This window comes from Colossoma macropomum, unplaced genomic scaffold (genome assembly GCF_904425465.1).
Source record: "Colossoma macropomum unplaced genomic scaffold, Colossoma_macropomum, whole genome shotgun sequence".
Taxonomy (NCBI): domain Eukaryota; kingdom Metazoa; phylum Chordata; class Actinopteri; order Characiformes; family Serrasalmidae; genus Colossoma; species Colossoma macropomum.
Window position 1 is genome coordinate 16,389,134 of NW_023494805.1, and position 17,823 is coordinate 16,406,956.

The following is a 17,823-nucleotide window of genomic DNA, read 5'->3' on the forward strand; positions in this document are numbered from 1 at the left end:
GGGATGTCACTAGTTGCCCTTCTAGTTAGTCGTAGCCTCAGACGCTCTGCCCACAAGTAAACAGTGTCTGATATCAAACATATGCTTAAGCTGGGCACAGCTGTTGGGATTTTGTCTGTTCCATTCTGATTGGCTAACCAAGTGTCCATGTGTACACACCTCCATGAGTTTTATCTGTCTGACGGAAAACTTTTGCTAGCAGTTGCCCACTCTGCATGCCGTGGCTGAGCCTTTCAGAGCGAGGGACAGTCGCAGGAAATACATTTTTAAAGATGGAAATGCATCTTTAAAAGGTTTTCAAGAGTTTTCTATGAAGCATTTTGTAACTTTTAAGTGAGATATCTGCACAGTACATATCAATATGTTTCCCACAGGTTTTTCTTGTAGCCCCATTTTAAAAATCATCTGCCCCTACACAGCACACTAAAACAATGGTCGTAATTGGTTATTTTGAATATCAGTCCAAACAGCCCTTTCCTATCAATGTAGGTCAATCTTAATCACATTAAGAGATGAAATGCATCAGACTTTCTGACGATAAGCAGTCTGGCTTGGGAGACTACCTTGTAGGAGACCTAAGCCGCATTCAGATTCGCTCCCTATTAGGTAGACAGGATGTCAGTCTACACAGTGTGTCAGCCTTCATGCAGACTTTTGACTTGGACTTCAGACTAAAATCCTTTTGCTGACTAAACATTTCATTTTGTCACTACCAATACAATAATAACATCTCTTATAACAAAACCTGTTATAAAAAAGTCTTGACAGTGACAGTTTTAGCTAATTTTGAGCATAACTCAAAAATGCTAGCCAGTACATGACCAGCAAACACAGCTTTGAACAGTTGTACACACATACAGTCAGAATATTTTTATTTAAAAAAAACATACTAGCAAAAATGTGTTTTGGTAGTTTTAAGTCTTAATGTTAGACACTTTGGGACACACTTAATTGAAAACAATGGGATCTAACTGCTCAGCACGTGGCCATGAGAGTCAGGGATGCAGTCTCACTTCCTGCTCTAAAATGTGGGGGTGTGGTTAAATAGATCATTACAATTTTTGTAGATGTCTGAATACGTAATTGATACGTAATGAATAGTTTTTTTGTCACTTGTTTGTTTGTTTTTCACTTTGGGACCGCATTTTGAACTAATTCAATAGAATAGTACTTATAACAAACACTAAGTGAACAATGAACGAGCCATTTCGAACAAAATCCATTTCTCCATTGAGACCACCCCACCCCATCCCTCCCCCCAGGACAGACGTCTGAGTCCGCAGTCAGTTGACGACCTACGGAACAAGGAGTCGATCTGAGGCGCATTAAAGGTCTGGCGAGTCTTTCTGCATCAGAGAATGAACAGCCCTCTGTTGACAAAGCGCTGTTGCTCGCTGTGGCCTGTGGGACCTTAAAGGCCACTTGCCTCCTCCTCCTCATTTCCGCCCTGCCGCGCGCGTTCACGCTGGAGACGGATCGCCCGCGCGCTCGCCTCTGACTCGGAGTTAATGAGGCGGCGTGCACCGCGGTTCAGTCTTCCCCCCAGATCAATCTCTCTCGCTGCAGCAGCCATCATTTCAGCCCGCCGAACCTTTCGGAGGGGGCGCTTTTAAATGAGCCCATTTGTAATGGAGGCAGACGGCGTTTGGAAATCAGGCGGGAAGCCTCCAGCCCACGCACGCGCACGAAAAAATCCCCACGCACAGTCGGTGTGGGGGTGTGCACACACGAAGTGCTTTTCCAGGGCTTTTCCTTAGTTTAGGCGTGGGCGTATGTGTGTGTGCGCCAGAGAGAGAAGGAGCGAGTGATAGAGAGAGAGAGATGCAGAGTAAGAGGGAGGGAGAAAGATAAGAGAAGTTTTGTGGAGGAGAAACAATTGCCTTCTTATTTTTATCTAAGAAAAAAAAAATCTCCAGCAAAAGTGAATTGTCCATTTGAATACAGGCCCTGCTATCTGCTATTACCATGGCAATAGTGAGTAATTCCTCCCTCTGTGCTTGATTATTAATGCCTTTGACTCTGCCTCGTCCAGTGTTGACGGTTTTGAATGCAGTGCTGCTGATGATAGTGGGGAGTTTCATTCCCACACTCGTTTTGTTTCGCCCACGCTATCAGTGTTTTCACCAAACAGCGACAGCTAGATGGCCTTTCTCTCTCGTTAGTCACTGCTTTAGTTGCATCTGTGATGGTGGGTCAGTATTGATTTTTCGTGCTATCAGAGGCCTGCAGATAACCATAATCCTTGTCATACTGTAGACAGAGTAATAATCTAAAGCCGATTGCAGTTGCATGAGTGGTCAATTTACTAGTGTGAGTCATGCTCCTCGCCAGGCGAGGCTCTGACACAAGGGCTTTTTTATGAGAAACAGAGAAAGTGATTGTCGAGTGACTTGCATAAGGGTTTTTATGGCACCTGCACTTACAGAAATGCTTCCTTAGTAAAGGCAGTGGTTCTGTATAGAACAGTGAACTCTCAAATTACCATTTGAATGCATAAATAGTTCTTTGCATGGCCAAATGGTTCTTCTCTAAGCTGGTAAACCAGTTATATACATTTTAGTGGAATCACTTTTAAAACGGTTCTTTAAAGATCTATATAACTGGTTTACCAGCTTAAAGAAGAATAATTTGGCCATGCAAAGAATCATTTAAGTTAAAGAACCCCTCTTTGTAGAACCCTTTTTGCTAAGAGTGTGGCTTCCTGGCTTGATTTATTTGGGTGGTCTTTGACAAAATCATTTGGGGTCATTTTTGCTTTCGTTGTGTCACTGTATATTTATTTCCTCAGTTTACACATCTGCATTACTGACCACTCAAAAAGGCTAGGCGATCAACTCTGTAAGCTCACCACTGCGGCACTGTTTACTTATTGCATACCATTTTAAGTAGATGCAACCCTTTGGAAGGATATTATAGATATTGTCACTGTCCAAAAACATAAAAGAGATCACCTTAACAGGGAAAGGCCAAAATGATCTTTTCATTTAATGTAAGTTAAAGTGAAAATAAAAGTATTTGTGTGTCATGTATTAAATCAAGACAACACTGTATTGTATTGAACTTCTATTGATTTTTTTAATTTTGTAAATCACTACATTAAAGAACCTTTCGACATTGGTTCTGTACTGTAGAAACACTGTAAGTTTTATACCAATCTATACCAAAATTTATACCAATTAAAAATGTTCCCTAGAAGAGTATGGAGCATATAGGAACCTTTATTTTTAAAAGTGTACTATGACTAGAGTATTCCCCCAGCTCACTAACGGCCTTGTTCTAATTAGGGTTCACTGAAGTGTTGTGCAAACGTACAGCATCACTTAGCTGCTTAGATTGCTGCGGCACATCAGCTGCAGTGGGCCTTCTTGCTAAAAGCTCTTTAAAATGCACGAGGTAATGAGGGAGGTAATGCTCATTTACTTTTCCGTTACACATATGGATCATCCACTGAAATATTAGCTGCAGTGGCCTACACTCATTACATTACATTCACAAATCAACTGATGGAGTATTGAGCAAGCCCCTTTGTGCCCACACACAATGCCCTCCTGCAGGAGCTGCACCTTTACTCTCTTGACCATCTAGTTAGACCCTTGTGCCTGCCATTCATTAATCCATTTAGATATGAAATACATTTCCATAGAAAAAGGGCATTGAACATAAGATGTGTAGACAGAACTTAACGGATTAGTTCACTACAAATCTAGTGCACACAGTTCTCCTCTAAGCCTTAACATAGTTGATCAGCCAGGACGTTTGGTTTTGGAAGTTTGCTTCTTTAATTTTGCACTGAAGCTACACGCCTTGTATAATAGAGGGGTATTCTGGGTGACAGACGTCCATTATTTGTTTGCTACTTTAGCCTCCTGGCTCCAGTGTAGAACTAACCCCAAACATGTCTTGGCTGATTGACTGTGTATTAGGTAAGGGGAAAACTGTAAAGATATAGAATAGTTTGGCAAAAAATTGAATGATTTACCTTGCCTTACCTCAAATGCAGTCCATCAGCCAAGACATGTTTGTGTCGAATTTCGCTTCTTTAAAACTGGAGCTACAAGAGTAACAATGCTGACAAACACTGGAAGTCAGTAATCACCTCAACCGCTTCCACAAACATGTCAAAAAATGCTAAAAGAAGGGGTATTGATGTAATTTTAATCAAGTACATGAAGATTTTGGCATGTACTTGTGAAAACAGTTTTGGTGACTGTTTATTTCCAGTGTGTGTTTGTGCCATTAGCCTCGCAGCTACACTTCTAAGCTAAAGAAGCGAACCAAATATATCTTGGCTGATCGTCTACATTTGGCATAGGTGGAAAATCATGTAAATTGGGTTTTTCGCTAGACTATTCCTTTAAGAATGGTCTAGTGCTTTATACATGCTTGTGGAATCTGGCCTGTAGCGCCCATTTGAAAGCATCTGTTGATCCTTCCATTAAATATTTGGTACTCCACTTTTTTTCTGGGACTTCCAAAACATATGTCTATGAACAGCCTTTGGTGAAAGATAGCAGCAGTGATGTCTGATACCATGGGCATTCGTCTAACTCCTGCTTCTTTTTGTTCTGTCTTGTATCACATAAGCTGCATTCAAAACCGCATACTAACATACTAAATAGTACAAAGTAGTACATCACCATTAGTATACATAGTATAATAGCATGTTGTTTTTGGATGTAGTCATAGTCTTTCTTGCTACACTTATTGCTGCAAAAAGACCACATTGTGTAGCACACCCTGATTGTTGCTGTTTGAGAGCTCATGGGCTGTGTTTTCAGGAGGCAAAACCATTATAATATACCAAATATAGTTTCTATTTTGAATAATAAAGTATATATAATAAGACCATTGTATGTAAATGCAGTAATAAATTGTGCAGAAAAAGGGTGTTAAATCAGTACCCCATACCCTGGGTTGATGGCAGCCAGCGATCCTTTGGTAGAAACTTCCCTGTCCTTTGTAATTTATAAAACTCTCAGTCTTTATTGAACAGTAAGATTTGAATTTTGCTGTCATGGATGGAGTAAGAAAAATGGGCATCTCCAGACTCTTAAGCTCTTTTGCAGTGGGGATCTGACCTTTAATCAGTGCACATAAATGAATGATTCAGTATTTGGCTGGGCTCATATAGCATTTCATCAGAACTGGGCAGCATGCCACAGGTGTCCAGGGGAAGTGAAATTTATCTTAATTATACTGTACAGCAAATGAATGTAGTTTTCCACCGATAAGCCCAGTTCCCTTTTGTACTACCCGTCTCCATAATAATGCACTTGATGCACTCAGCATCAAATACAGTAAGTATGTTGTTCCAGTGTTTGGTATAAACCTGCATTTCTGTTATCACTCTTATTTCTCTGCAATGTATGAGAGTAAATACTCTCCCTGAGAAATTTTGTCAACATCTGAACCTTATTTCAGTTTTCTTAGTAGATTACAGCTACTTAATCTAACAAAAGCCTTTGGAAATATATATGTTGCACTGTCCAAAAAATCATCAAAATATTTCCTCCATTGGCTTCAGCACCTGGCAATTGGTGTTTCTGTCAAAGGTGTCCTCCCATGAGCATTTCTTGCAATCATCTATTTGTCTCTTACATCACCTATGCAAGTCTCAAAGGCTCAACTGGGCAGTATAGCCAACAACACATTTATCAAAAAGATGTGCCGTCATATATCGTCATTATTTGCTGTAGTCTCAGTGGGTGCTCATTTCCTGATTCACTCTTCATTTAGATTGAAATTTGGTGTCTGAGAATATAATGGGGTATGGTTTACATAATTTTATTCCGCAACACATCGTTCAGTGACCACATACAGTCAATTTATGAATAGCATTGTGATTCCCATCAAAACAAATGTTTCAGCAAAAAAATAAGATTAAGCCAAAACCATTATGTACAGTTCTGTGAGGTTTTTCATTTTTGAGCATCAGTTAAAAACACAATCACAGAAGCCTCAACTTATCAAATATTTCAGTATTTAGTGTCAGCCTTTGTTTCTATTACAGCTTTATTTATTTTTGAGATACTTGCTTTCAATTTTTTAAAGAGGATTATTTTTCCACACCTCCAAAGTTGGTTACACTTTATGCTCCCCATGATCAAAGATTTGCCAAATGTTCGTTTTTGTCTGTTTCGTTTTCTCAGTATCAGCTTTTTGACAGCTCCACATTCTTGCAGACCCATAGCGTAGCATGACTGGAAATTAAATGTAGGGTGGTCCCTGACTTGTGCTGAGTACTGCAGGTGTGATGTTCACATGCAGTCTCACAAAGATTACAGGGTTCTCTTTGCAAAAGTACTTGCTTGTGAGAGCTGTTGTGAAGTGCTAGCTTTGATTCAGACTCTGACATTGAACAGAACCAGAATTTTAATGTAGGCCACTTGACAGAAAGGAACACTGCTATCTAATTTGCACAGTAATCTGTACGCCTGGTAATTCCACAAATCCATCGGTTTTAATCGAATCATTTTGTTATGGCTGTTAATTAGTGGGTTTAAAGCATTGTTGTGTTTCAAGATTGTTCAGAATTTTTATCAGTTTTATCAGATTATTTCACATATTTGATTTAGTAGCAAGCCCCCTCCATCCATAATGTTCTCATCATCATTCATTACAGCTGTTTTGGACCCCCCAAGACTTTTCTTGGGTTTGCCTCAAACATGACTTATGGAATTGTAGCCAAATCAGTGTACTTGTGCATCATACACTAAGAGCATGCTTTTGTATAAATCCTATAGTATTTTCCATTCATTATGTACTGTTTCTGATCATGCTCTCCTTCAGATCAAGAGGTTCATTTTCCTGACCTCCCTTGTGGATTGTACAAATGTGTGCAAACTCTTTATGACTGCCGGTTCTAGTGCATGTGATTGTAGATAATTGGAAATCATTGTGCATCATTTGATGCTCCCTTAGGTTCAGGGAGACAGGTTCATCACAGTTTAGTGGGCTGAATCTGGTGCTACATTCTTTTCTTGGTTGTTTGCCCATGATCTTGAACATTCCCTGTTTTTAAATAATCAATCAAGCTCTGGATTGTTTGATTTGGAATTTCTTTGGAATAAATTTTTATCCCATCCAGTGACATTGCTGTGGAGTTTTCAAAGAGCTTTATAGATCTTGGCACAATGTTACTTTTCATTAGTGAGACAGGAATGCCCGGCTTGCTCTCCTTATTCCTTCAATTTTCACTTGCACTCTTAAAAATAAAGGTTCCTTAATGGTTCTTTGTTTGAATGTACTTCTCCAGTAGAAACTTATATATACTTTTAATACATAATATTGGCATAGAACCTTCACATTATGTGGAAGTTCTTTAAACTTTATAAAATGTTCTCCCCACTCACACATTTCATTTAGAGAAATTGTTCTTTAAAGAACCATTAGAACCAAAGAACCAATAGTGGTTCTTCTATGGCACTGGGCATTGTTCCAAGAAAACGTTTTGGCACCTCTGTTTAGTGGCTCTGAATGGCAGGCGTTTTGCCTTTCTCCTGAGCATAGTTAGCCTGGTGTGTGGCTTTGACCTCTCTGCAATAAGACTGATGCATTACTCACGTCACTGGAGTCACGAGTCAAGAGCAATCATCTAACAGTCTGAGCTTTACAGGCTGCTGAGGCTCCTCCCCAGTTTGAGAATGTTCCATGAGATTTAACTCCACACTGAGCTGCAAAAGAAACAGCATATTTGTTAAATTATTATAAATGTATAAATATGAATGGAACAAACATTACAGAGTATTATCAGAAATCCCACTGAATTTAGATTGAAGTGTAGATTCGCTGTGTAATTGACCTTCCAGATTGAAATTCTAATTTCAAATTAAAATTCACTGCTAAGCTGGACTATGTTGTTGAAGTGATAAGTAATTTGCCACAGCGCAAATTTTAGCTCAGTTATATGAGAAAAATACTACCTAACTGATTGCAAGTTATGACAAACAGGTGAGACATTAGAACTCAGGGGATGTGGAGCATAGAAAACAGAATCTATTGGCTGACGGAGAGGAGGGCGGAGACATAAGTTCCTCCAGAGACTCATGGGAGTTGTAGAGCTCTTCACAGTCCATGGATAATACAGAGTCCGCTGGTTGCAAGGAACAGAAAGAAGGAGCGTCCTTGGCAGCAGGCAAGACAAACTTCACCTAGTCCTAACAGACCTTTCACACACATACAAAAATTACTTATCATTTGAAATTAATGACACACGGTAAATTTATGCTACAATGTTCTGTTATGCTGAATGGGATTTTTGCTAGTCTTCTGTAAGGCTGGTCCAACATAGGAACAGTTGCTATAATAGAATGCAACTGTGGGCGGGGCATACACTGCCAAAAAAACAAAAAAATACCAAAGCACCTCTTAAAAATGTGGGTAACAATGCTGCAATAAAATTTTGTGTTAACTGAAGTTCACAGAAAAAATCTGTCTTACATTCTGTAATATTATTTTAGGTTCAACTCAAAATTTTAATGCAGCAGAGTTACTGTTTTAAACTAAGATACAAAATAGTTTTATAGTGTAGGTAAATTGTTTCTCGTCTTCATGTAATTGTACTTGTTGTGCTTGAAATCCAGTAGTGCATCAAAGTGCATATAAATGGACAACTATATTGGCAAGGTTCCTCTAAAAGATGACTGAGCATGCATGACAAAAGAAGTTAAGCTTCTAGCTCCTAATTTTCCTTTTAGTCTTCTTTTCTTTTGGTGTGTGTATTTTTTTTTAAAGATTTCTTCACTCCTTTGCTGGCTCGCTTTGCCAAAGGGAAAAGTCTAATGATATCTAATAACTGATAAGTGACACTTCTCATTTTCAGGGCATGTTCTGTCTGCCGAAAGAGTGATGAAGGTTTATCTTTCATGTCGTCATTTCCCTCCTTCTCACCTGCCCTTCTCGCTTCTTATTCTCTCGCATACTTTCCCTGTCTTTTACCTTGATTGTCATTTGGATGCTTATCTGCCTTCTTTTCCTCTACGTCTGTTTTCTGATTCTATCTGTGATTATTAGCTTCACAGCACTTTTTAATCGTGTTTTCACTCAACTACAAACTGAATCAGAAATGGATTTAATCTCCATGCGGGGTAAAAAGACTCCGATATCAGCTTCTCTGTTCTCCATTTGGTAAGTTGTGGAGGGTGAGTGAGAGAAAGAGAGCAAAATAGAGCGAAAGAGAGAGAGAGAACTCTCCTGACATTTATCCCAAGCCTTATCCTTATAGGATCGGTGACTTTTACCCTAGTCTGAGGCACTTGTTTTTTAGTTGATTGAAAAAGTGATGTATTGTGAATGTAAATAAGCAGAGGAATGGAACGGGTGGAAATTGAAAGTTGTCTGGAAGGAAGGAAGGAAGGAGTGATGGCAGTGGAGGAGACGGGAGATCTGTGGTGTGTGACAGAATCAGTGTGGGGGGAGGAGTGGGAGTGATGAATGAAAAGTGAAGTGTAATTCAGAGAAAGAGATAAATACCACAGGCACAAGTAAATCCATGCACACTTGTGCACGTGCACATCTGCACACATAATATGTCAGCATACAGCACTTTGTGCAAATCAGAGACCACCCTTTATTTATTTAATTTCTAGTCAAAACTGCCATTGAGCATGTTATTAGTTTTTCAGGAGATATCTCTGAGGAGATTAGTATAAGGTGATCCACTTGCATAATGAAGGATAATTTGAAAAGAAATACATGAAAAAACAGGAGTTTAAAAACTAAAAAAAAAAACAGAAAGATACAGAAAAAGTATGTAAGACCTGGTAGTCCACCAAAACTGTCCCTAACAAATTAACAGCGCTTAAAGATTTCATCTTTAAGAGAGAGCGGAAAATCAAGCTCCACTCTTACTTCAGATCTGAAAAAATCCACAGGTGTTTTTGCCCATCCTTCCACTGTGAGACGACAACTCAACACTATGAGTCTGAAAGGATGTGTAGCTGTGAAGAAGCCCTTACTGAGAAAAGGAAACAAACAAAAAGATGAACATTTGCAAATCAAACAAAGAAGCTGCAATGGACTGACCACCTGAGAGTCCAGACCTCAACATCACTGAATGTGTTTGGGATTATTTGAATCCTGAGAAGCACTGAACTTGAGAGGTGTGGAAAAACATCTCTGCAGTCTGAGTCTTCCAAAAAGAATGGATGCAAAAGAAAAGCAAACAGTGGGCACTCAAAATACTGAATATTTTATATTATATTTAATTGTCAAGGCTTTTGTGTAATTTTCTGTTAAATATGTTTTCCACTTTTTTTCTAATACTAAAAAAAATGAATAACTTATACTTAATGGCCATTGTGATTCTCTCTCTCTCTCTCTCTCTCTCTCTCTCTCTCGTCTCTCTCTCTCTCTCTCTCTCTCTCTCTCTCTCTCTCTGCCACTCTGCCCTACCCCATGTTGCATTCAGAGAGACAGGGCTATAGAGCTGATATTATTGAACCTGACAATTTACCACCTTGCTTGGTACTGGACTCTCTCCCACGCACTTTCACCCCTCACTGCACACGCGTGGGTGGGGAAAGAGAGCGATGACCGCTGTGCTTTCTGAGCTCTACACTTTTTCAGTGTCAATTCACTGCTCTTCACACACACACACACACACACACACACCCTATGTGAGTCTCTTTCACACCTCAGATACAACACAGCGCTGATCAAGTCCTAAATAAAATCATTACAGCACCCATAATTCATACTGCCACTGAGCAGGCACATTTGTTTGACATACACAAAGCGTTAGAAAGGTGCGCACCCAAGAGTGTGTGTGCGTGTGTTCTGCTGCCGTCCAGATACGCTCTGAGCCCAGCTGGTGTGTGTCATGCCAGATTCATCTGTTGATACAGTTTCCTGTGTATTGCAAAAGATACTCTCTTTCTCTCTCTCTCTCTCTCTCTCACTCTCCTCTCTCTCTCTCTCTCTCTCTCTCGTGTATCCACATTCCTGTAAACGTGTAATGGAGCGGGTTGTTTCACTCTGGCTCTCTGGGTGTTTGGCCTGGTGTGAAATGTGTGGACAGGTTTATGTAGCGCTGCTAAATAAGCTTTGCCCCCCTTTGGTTATTCAATTTGAAAAGCCTGCTTTTGCTCAGCAGGAGAAGCACAGTCAATAGCACGACTCGTCAGCAGAATGCGGCTCACAGGCTGCTGCACCCGGGCCAGCCGGGCAGCTAACACGGGATAGGCAGCACATACTGTGTGTGTTAGTGTGTTTGTGTTTGTTTTCATACATTTTTAGGACAAAAATGTTCTGCCATCTATAAAACCAGAGAAAAACAGGTCTTATCTCGAATCAAAATGACCATGACAATGTAAAATTCTATGTACAAAAGATACACACTGTATTTGTTTTTTGAAGGTTGAGTAAAATTCTTATTACATATAGAAATATTGGCATATTGTTATTACATATAAAAAGATGTGTGTGTGTGTGTGTGTGTGTATATATATATATATAAATAGAGAGAGAGAGAGAGAGATACACACACTAAGTACAGGGCATGTTATTCTTACATATAAGTACATATATATATGTACTTATATGTAAGAATAACAAGAATAAGACATATGGGGCATATTGTTATTACAAATAGGTGCTTACATAGAAATATATATGTCCTGACATATAAAAGCTTGATTGTGTGTGTGTGTATGTGTTTTACAGATACAAGGAAAGAGAGAGAGCTTGGTGAAAGAGATGGACAGTTGCTAGAGCGATGTAAAATGACAAACACCAAAGCAGGTGAGGGGGCAGCAAGATAAAAGGAGACTTTTAAGGGGGTATGAGGTGTTAAAGTAAGCAAAAAGAGCACAGAGAGAAGGAAAGCTGGAGCAGAAAGAGTGAACGATGGAGGGAAAGAGGTAGAGATAGGGAAGGAGAGAGAGAGAGAGGGAGGGGTGCGGATCCCCGGGGGCTGTATGACTCATGCTCCTGCTGCTGGCTCGTGCGTCACTGGCGCGGGGCTGTGTGGAGGAGGAGATAGTGGAGAGCTCTGCATTTAATTACCGCCTGCCAATTTATACACACTGGAGTGATACACACACACAAACACACACACACGCATGGATACACACGCATAAAAAAACAAAACATCAAGGAACAGATGTGGAGATTGACTGAAAAAAGGTCAACCATGCCTGTACTCACTCACATACATGCCTTAGTGCTGCAACTGTGGCCGCTGCTGAAAAGCAGTGTGTCTAGTTCAATACACAGATGACATGTCGACAGTGAGATCAATGAAGCCCCAAAGTCACGCCAGGGACATTACAAGCAAATACGACTGTAAATAAATAGACAACATGACACATCCAAACGCTGAATAAAAACAAAATGCACAGGTCACTGTGTTACTGTTTTCAGCTGTATGTTTTCATTATTGTTTTCTGCTGCACATTTGCCATTTAGTCTGCTGCAAGTTTGAATCATTATTTTCTGCTGCATGTTTGTTGTTTTCTGTTGTATGTTTGTGTTTGTTTTATATTGCCTGTTTGTTATAGTATATTTTTGTTTTCTACTGTATTTTTGTGATGTTTTCTGTTTCTTACCCTTTATGCTGCATGTTTCTTTTTTTGTTTTCTGCTGCATGTTTGTGTGTTTTTGTTTAATGCTGCATGTGTGTCTGAATATTTGTTATGTTTTTCTGCTGCTTGTTTTTTGTTTTCTGCTGTATGTTTGCAGTACTATTTCTGCTGTATGTTTGTGTTATTCTTTATGCTGCATGTTTTTGTTTGTGTTTTATATTGCATGTATGTCATAGTGTGTTTTTGTTTTCTGCTGCATGTTTGTGTTATTGTTTTCTACTATATTCTTATGTTGATTACTGTTAAATGTTTCTTATCATTTATGCTGTGTGTTTCTTTTCTTGTTTTCTGCTGCATTTTTGTGTGCTATTGTTTTGTGCTGCATCTTTTTTGTTTTCTACTGCATCTTTGCATTACTGTTTTCTGCTGTGTTTGTCATTGTCTGCTGTATATTTGTGTGCTGTTGTTTCATGCTGCATGTGTGGATTGTTGTTTCATGCTGCATGTTTGCATTATTATTTTCTGCTGCATGTGTTTTATTGCTTTCTGCTACATCTTTTGTGTTACTGCTTTCTGCTGCATTTTTGTGCCGTTTTCTGCTGCAGTGTATTTTATTTCCTCCTGCTTGTTTGCATTATTGTTTTCTGCTGCATGTTTGAAAGGTTTTTTCCCTATTTGGTATGCTATTGTTTTCATCTGCATGTTTGCATTATTTTCTGCTGCATCTTTTGTCTTATTTCTATTTGCTGCACTTTTGTGGTGTTTTCTGCTGCAATTTGTTATTTTCTGCTGCTTGTTTGTATTATTGTTTTCAGTTGCATGTTTGTGTTTACTGTTTTCAGTCGCATGTTTTTTGTGCTATTCTTTTCTGCTGCATGTTTCCATCTTTGAAGTTCAAGCTTACTCTATGTTGCATGTGTTCCTGTGTGGTACAGTAATGTACATATCACAGTGTTAACATAGAGATATCTGTTGTTGTGTGTGTTTTTGAAGCACTTCCTCCTGAAAATTGTGCTTTTGTGAACTGTGTGCACGTCTGTGTACATGAGGGACACACACACACATTAGCCTGGCTCTCTGTGGTGAGTAAACTGCTGTTGGAGCAGATGAGGGAACAGCTTGTGGCAGTGACAGTGACGGGCCCTGTTTGTTTCTCTCTGAACACATCATATCACCGCCAACAAACACTACAAACACTTACATGATTAATAACGACAGCATCAGATGATGAAGTGCATCATCTTAATATTAGCTGCTGACTTAAAACACCTTACAAAGGCTTGTTGTAGCGAGCATGCAGTGTGTTCACTCGGTATAAACAAATAAAGATGATAATGTTCATGATGTTATCTGGCTCATTATGTCAATAATAAGAGACGCTTATTGCACATGACATACACTCTTAAAAATAAAGGCCCCCAAAAAGATTCTTTGTGTGGACATATGGTTCTAGGAAAATCCTTTAATTCGTATAGAACCTTTACATTATGTGGAGTTTCTTTAAACTTTAAAAAGCTCTTTACACTCATTTACAAAAATGTTTTTTTAAAGAACCATCCATTGAAAGGTTCTTTAGAGAACCAAACTTGTTTTTTTCTATTGCACCAATCCTTTTTCAGACTAGATTGCTGCATTTCAAAGCAAACTAAAACTGAAACACCTGATATGCTGTGTATATTAGCATTCAAATAATGAGCATTATTATAGAAGAACCGCTTTTGGTTTGTTAAAAAAAAAACATTTAATAGAGGATTTAAAGAACCTCCATATAATGCAATGGGTCTATACCAAATAAGTGCTTTGCCCTGAACAGTATATCAAATTTAAGAAGCACAGAGGAACCTCTGGTAGCTCTGGTAATTTGACTAAACTGCTTCTGTGCATTGCAATGCTTTCATGACGCTGCTTCGACAGATGAGTTGAGCAAGCAGGGTTTCAGAGGGAGATGGCTGGAAATAACTGTTAATTGAGGTGGAGGCCAAGCAGATGGTTTGGCCGAACGGACAAGATGTTTCCTCACTGAATCTCTGTGGTCAAAGACGACATCATGCCCCTTAACTTGCAACAGAGGAGTATGTTAAATCACCTTTCAGAAAACATGAAAAACAGGATGTTTAAGATGTTTTTTCTTTCTGTTTCTTATATTGTTGCTGTCATATGAAAGCATTTTGAATCATTATGATGATGACCTTTGTGCTCGAGCGTGTGCAGATTCTGCTCTTACCTAAGAACAAATCCCAAATAAGAAAACGCTGGTAAATGTCAGGATTTTCATGAAAACTGTGGGTTTTAAGAAGAAATTTCTTCTTAAGAACGGTTGGTGAATGAGGCCCAATGTGTTTGGTTTCTTCTAAGAAGTTACTGTTAGGTTTTCTTACCACAGCGATGATAAAAATGATAAATTCATACAGTGGCTGTTAAAGCTACACTATGTAAGTCTTGGTAATTTGGAGAGCTTTCTGATGGGAATGAACATTTGGTAACATGGGTTGTGATTCAGACCCCATCCCCGAGCAGATGAATCTGATGACCTTGGTGAAGGACGTGTGTGAGTGAATTACCTGCTAAGGTCACCATATCTTCATCAGTATAATATTGATTTTGCATTTCAGACTTAAACATTGAGCCAAAAAATTCCTGTGAAATCCGACCCAAGGCCTCTGACTTTTAAATTAGTATTTCAGGATTCACAGCAGTGCACAGAAACCAGATTTTAGCTTGTTTTTCCTCCTCATTCAGTAATGCTATTTCTTTCAGTTTTAACAAAACAGTCTTATATAGTGCAGCTTTAAGCTCATGAGAGCTGTTGTGTAGAGCCAAGAACCTCACTCTTGTTCAGATATTCTTTTCAGTAGGGGACTTGAGGTAAATGCCAATATGACAGTGACTTCACCACAAGACCCAATCTGACAGAGCTCTTACCTCTCCTGACTTTTTTTTCTTTCTTATGTGGCGACCTCAGACTGCGTTCATCTGCAGAGCTGGGTGTCTAATCTATCAGCTAGTCCACTCACTCTTTTGGGAAACTATTCATTGTGTCCATGTGTATGTGTGTGTGTGTGTCTGTGTACGGGGAGAGAGAGAAAGAAGAGTGTGTCTGCTTGGAGATATATGTTTCTCAATTACCTTTATTTATCTCCATGCTGAGGGTTATAAAGGCTTTGCTCATTCATTCCACTCTGGAGGTCCAACATTAAATCTGTCAAGGCAAAGCCCCCCACCCCCAACACACACCTCTTCTCTTTTCATATTTTTCTATCTGTCGTCCCCTTTTCTCTCTCTCTCTATCTCTCTCTGACTTCTCTTTCTTTTGCTCTCACCCCCTCTTCTCTTTCCATCTTTTTCTATCTGTCTCTCCCTTTCCTCTGTCTCTCTTTCCCTCTCTCTCTCTATCTCTCTCTGACTTATCTTTCTTTTGCTCTCACCCCTCTTGCCTTTTCATCTTTTTGTCTCTCCCTTTCCTCTCTCTCTCTCTCTCTCTGACTTCTCTTTCTTTTGCTCTCACCCCTCTTGCCTTTCCATCTTTTCTGTCTCTCCCTTTCCTCTCTCTCTCTCTCTCTCTATCTATCTATCTATCTCTATATCTCTCTGACTTCTCTTTCTTTTGCTCTCACCCCTTCTTTTCTTTCCATCCTTTTTTATCTGTCTCTCCCTTTCCTCTCTCTCTCTTTCTCTGATTTCTTTCTTTTGCTCTCGTCCCCTCTTCTCTTTCCATCTTTTCCTGTCTCCCTTTTCCTCTCTCTCTCTCTCTCTCCCTCTCCCTCTCTCTCTATCTCTCTCTGACTTCTCTTTCTTTTGCTCTCGTCCCCTCTTCTCTTTCCATCTTTTCCTGTCTCCCTTTTCCTCTTGCCATCTCATCGTCCCCTCATCTTTGTCTGTCTCCTCGTCATCCACACACGTCTGTTTCTCTCACTCGCTCTTCCACTTTCTCCTCCACTCTCTCGTCTCCTCTCTCTCTCCTTCTATAATGAGGTTTCATGCCTGCAGTCCAGTTGCTAGACCATGAACAGACGCAGGGACCTGGAGCAGAGGAAGGAGAACGAAAGATGAAAGGGCTACACAAAGGAAAGACAGCAGGACGAATGAGGTTGGAGAATACATGCCAAATAAATATACATACAAAGTGAACAGTGGAGCATAAATGATTCTTTATTTTTATTCTAGTTTATATTTTCCCCTGAAGTCCATTTACAACCTTTATGTTGTTTTTATGCACTCAGAACAGTCATAATACATTTTACTTCACACATTTCCAAGCTCTCTGCATCCCATACAGTTAAACAGGCTGGTTTTGCTATTGTGTCTTTAAGACTGATACATATATAAATGATCTCTGCTTTGCCTGTTATCCTGTACTGTGCCCATTTCAACCATGGTGACACCACAACCATGGTGAATCCCAGTGGTCTGCTTTTGCAGCTTAGTTTCCATATATGGACTGTATGGGTTGTGGTTGTATTTCAGACTTTTGGACTTCGGACTAAAATCCTTGTGCGTTTGGAACTGCAGTTACTGAGTCAGCAGAGTGTTGGTGACTTTTATACACTATGCACCTCATCACTCGACAACGCGCTCTGTAACTTTATGTAGTCTGACACTTTGTGGAGTTGCTGTGGTTCCTACACGCTTCCACTTTTCAATAATTCCCTTCACAGTTGATCATGAAATATATAGGAGGGAACAAATTTTGTTAACTGACTTGTTGCAATGGTGTCATCCTATTACAGCACCATGCTTGAATTCACTGAGCTCTTTAGAGTGAACCATTCTTTCACAATTGTTTGTAAAGGAAGACTGCATGGCTAGGTGCTTGTTCTTATACACCTCTGGCAATGGGACTGAATGAAACACCTGAATTCAATGATTAAGAGGTGCATCCCAATATTCTTGTCCGTATAGTTTACGTACCAACAGAAAGTACCTTATAAATAATGATTTTGTTTAGATTTAGCTTATTACTATCTCAGTTAATGTCTTGGCTTTAAATAGGTCATAACAAAATCTTTCTAAATATTTAAAGTCTGAGTTATGAAAATTTGGCTTCTACACACATATAGCGCACTGTAAGTCCTATAGGGAACTGTGCACATAAAAAAGATTCTGCTGTTGTAAAAGCTTGACATCGTAACAATAGCAGAACCCCTTTTGCTATATAGAGCCATTTTCAAAAGGTTCCATATACGAGCATATACAACATGTTCTCCATCAGTCTGAAGAACCATTTCACAATGCAGAGAACCATTTAAGCATTCAGATGGTTCTTTGAGTGTTCATGGCTCTGTATAGAAACTTTGTCTTTACC